Here is a 3,960-nt window from a genome sequence, read left to right as displayed (position 1 = left end):
AACCTGCCCCATGTCACCCAGCTGAGGCTGATGAGCAGGAAAATTGGAGGAAGGATGCCCTAATCTGAAATGAGATGCTAAAACAAGAAATTGGTCGTCTAAATCTCTGGGGTGGGAGATGCCCTGATGACCCCAAATCCAGTCCATTGCGCATGGCTAAACTTCACAGGTCTTCAATAAGTGGTTGTTGGTGGAACGTTGGGATGGAAGGGGCCTTTAACCCTGATGGCCAGGACTCCTGTTCCCACAGGCTTCATATTAAGCCCCATTGTCCATCTTTTTCTTTCCAGATTTCCCAGCCCCTGGGGGCAGCCCTCCACCCTAAAAGAAACCGAGACAGGGATGAGTCAGGACATTCCATCCTGGCCGACTCACCCTGCCTGCCTGGGATCAGAGTCAGCCAACACCCATTCCAAACACACTGGTTACACCGGCCAGCCGCCACCCTTGTGCTGATACCCACCCAGCTCTGCCTTTCAGGGTGGCACCTGCCTTACTATCCCTCGGAGGCCCACACCCTCTCTGCAGCTTTACCCTCTACGTTCACCTTCCCAAGGAAGGACAGAAACAGATGACCCTGGCCCCTGGGAAGCACCTCCAGATCTCAAGAGTCAGGTAAGTGAGCAATGGTTTGTATTCTGTATGCTTTTGAAGGAGAGGAGGCTGCTGTGTACGATAAGAAACAAACATATAGTCCACTATTACTGCCAGGAATGACACCACAATAACAGTGTAATGAAGTCCCTTTGTGTTTACTCTGCAGGGGGGCAGGAATTTCTTGTATCAGAAATCCTGATTTAGGAAGAGTATTGCAACTCACACAAAAATCTTGCTTGGAGCCTCCTAGCAGGCAAGAGGAAAAGTGATTTATGCTATTCTCATTATCAAACAAAAGAAAGAATGCCATATCTTCTCAGGGACCCAGACTCTTAGCAAATTTTTCTAACCCAGAGAGAGCCTTTAGAAAAATAAGCATGGAGGGAAAGTAAGGAAAGCAAATTTACTCCCTGCTTTTGATGCCTTGACTACTCAATGCTAATTATCACCAGGAGAGAGCATTGAATATGCATGGGCAGTAGTATTCAGAGAAGTTTATAAAATATGCTGAGCTATTTTCCCAGTGTCGTTTCAAAATCAACTGCGAAGCCTGAAAAAATGCAAATTTTTGACCCCAACCGTAGACCTATAGAATTGGAATTTCCAGAGGGAGGGACCTAAGAATCTGCATTTCCCTTATCTTCCCCCAGGCATTTGAGCACCCTGAAATTAGATAACTGATTTAGAACTTCCTTGCACTTGGAAAGTGCATTCCAGTTTGAACCAAACGGTAGTTCCTCTTCCCCCCTGCTGTAGCTTTGAGCAGCCAAAGATGGCCCCACTCCTGGGACCATGCCAGTTGTAATGACAGGAGATGTTTGTAAGCCAAGCCTGCCTATTGGTGCTCCCCACTCCCAGCCCCACCCTGCTATATTAGTACAGGTCTTCTGAGAAGCAGACACCAAGAGGGATTAAACATGCAGGGATTTTATCAGAGGAAGTGCATGTGTGATAGGAAACAGAGAGGGAGCAGAGGAGGCTACAAGGTGAGTGTGACCCCAAGTAGGGTCATCAGATTTAGCAAATAGTCAGCATGCCCAGGGAAATATGAATTTCAGATAAACAACAAATAATTTTTTAGTGTAAGCATATCCCATGCAGTAATAGGAACATAGTTATACTAAGAATTGTTATTTGATTGAAGTTCACATTTACCTGAGTGTCCCATATTTGAACTGGTAGCCCTGACTCTGAGCAAAGGAGAAAGGTAGGTTGAGTGGGAGCATCCTAGACTGTTGTGCTGTCTAAGGAGGTTCAGCAAAGCCATCCGGAGGTCCTTGAGCCAAAGTTAGGGGACACCCAAGGAGTCCCCTGTCTCCCAGAAACGGGTGACCTTAGTATCTCTTCTGTACTCGGTACTGATGGATCATGGGAAGTGCCATGGCCTCAGCATACATGAGGGGATGGATTCAGGATCCAGGAGCTGGGGCCCTGGGTCAGTTAAGTTCACTGTAGTTGGAGGCCTTCAAAGAACATGCTCACAAACACCACATCCCAAAACAAAGCTCAGAGTGGCAGAAGGGTGAGCAGCAGCTGCCAATGGACACTGGTCTTCCAGTCCCAAGTCAAATGAGGTCAAGAAAAAATATCTCTGCCCTAATCCCCCACCCCCCCACCCTCACCCCCACCCCCACTCTGCCTCACAAGTACACTGGAAAGAGAAATGGGGTGATATAGCTGAGTACTTCTTCATCCTCAGATCAAAGGGTGGTGTGTGCTGAGTGGATCAGGCTTCATCTGGGCTCAGGTCTCTCCTGGGGACCAGGACACTCTGCCTCAGCCCTACAGAGACTCCCCTCCAGCATCCTTGGCCAATGTGACCACATTGAATATCCCTTTCCCACAAAGGTCAAATCACAGGTCTTACAGCATCTCACATCCTTCTCTGGGAAAGCAGAACAATGATACCTAGAGAAGAAGTGAAGAGATTTGGAGGAAAGAACAATGAATGTTCCAGGCCTGGGGAAGGGTGGGTGCAGCAAGAGGTGGGAGAGAGCACCCCCACCCCCAGTGCCAGAATGACCAGAATGACATCAGGAGCCTTAATCAGCTAGGGAGTCAAGGGCAGCATTCTCCAAGCACACCTGCAAGGTGGGGAGCAGTGGTACAACACTGTGGAGGTTGTTAAACATGTCCCTAAAATCTGGATATTTATTTATTTATTTATTTATTTATTTATTTATTTATTTATTTATTGTCTTTTTAGGGCTGCACCCATGTCACATGGAGGTTCTCAAACTAAAGGCTGAATAGGAGCTGTAGCCACTGACCTAGGCCATAGCCATAGCCATGGCAGATCCAAGCCTCGTCTTTGACCTACACCACAGCTCATGACAATGCTGGATCCTTAATTCATTGAAGGAGGCCAAGGATGGAACCTGCGTCCTTACGGATACTAGCTAGATTCGTTTCCGCTGAGCCATGATGGGAACTCCTGGATATTTCTCCCTTTAAAAGGCACTTCCCCTTCCTAAGTGTGGGTGTACTTGGTGACTTGCTCCTAACGAATAAGATGTGGCAGAAGTGATGAAGTGTGATGTCCAAGACTGGGATATAAAAGGCATTGTGGGGAGTTCCCTTCACGGCTTAGTGGTTAATGAACCTGGCTAGTATCCATGAGGATGCAGATTTGATCCCTGGCCCCACTCAATGGGTTAAGGATCCAGCATTCCTGTGAAATGTGGTTTAGATTACAGATGCAGCTCGGATCCCGTGTTGCTGTGGCTGTTGTGTAAGCCAGCAGCTAGAGCCCCGATTTGACCCCTAGCCTGGGAACTTCCATATGCCATGGGTATGGCCCTAAAAAAGACAAAAATAAATAAATAAATAAATAAATAATTAGCACTGTGGCTTCCTCCTTGCTTTCTCTCTTAGGTTGCTTGCCCTGACAGAAGCCAGCTGCAGTATCAGGGTATATTCCAGCAGCCCTGTGAAAAGCCCAGTGGTAAACTGAGGTCTCCAGTTGCTGGCAGTGTGTGTAAGCCTCCTTGGTATTGGGATCCTCCAGCCCCATTCAAGCCTTCAAACGACTGCAGCTCCAGCCCACAGCTTGAGTACAACCCCATGAGAGACCCTGAGCCAGAACCACCCAGCTAAGCTACTCCCATATTCCTGACTCACAGAAATGGTGAGATAGTAAATGTTGGTTGTTCTAAGTCACACAGTTTTGGGGTGATTTGTTATACCGTATTAGGTAACAAATATAAGCACTGCAAACTCAAGTTCAAATCCCAGCTCTACTTAGCAGCTCTGTGCCCTTGGACAAAATATCGAATCCCCAAACAGCAGAGGGAAGCCACTGCCTGATCCCCAGAGAGAGCTGCAACCTGGAGTCAGATCTGGCCAGCTCAGTGCCCTGAGGGT

At 47.7% G+C, this 3,960-nt stretch overlaps 1 long non-coding RNA gene across 1 annotated transcript; it reads left to right on the top strand.

Annotated features, from left to right (window-relative positions):
• Positions 1-308: 308 nt before the first annotated feature.
• LOC125112165 (uncharacterized) lies at positions 309-3,756 on the top strand. Its single transcript, XR_007131026.1, has 2 exons — positions 309-615; positions 3,472-3,756. It is a non-coding gene; the product is annotated as an uncharacterized LOC125112165 (long non-coding RNA).
• The last annotated feature ends 204 nt before the right edge of the window (positions 3,757-3,960 follow it).

This window comes from Phacochoerus africanus, chromosome 1 (genome assembly GCF_016906955.1).
Source record: "Phacochoerus africanus isolate WHEZ1 chromosome 1, ROS_Pafr_v1, whole genome shotgun sequence".
In the NCBI taxonomy this organism is placed as follows: Eukaryota; Metazoa; Chordata; class Mammalia; order Artiodactyla; family Suidae; genus Phacochoerus; species Phacochoerus africanus.
Note: the sequence above shows the minus strand (reverse complement) of the source record. Positions and strands in the feature narration are given on the sequence as shown.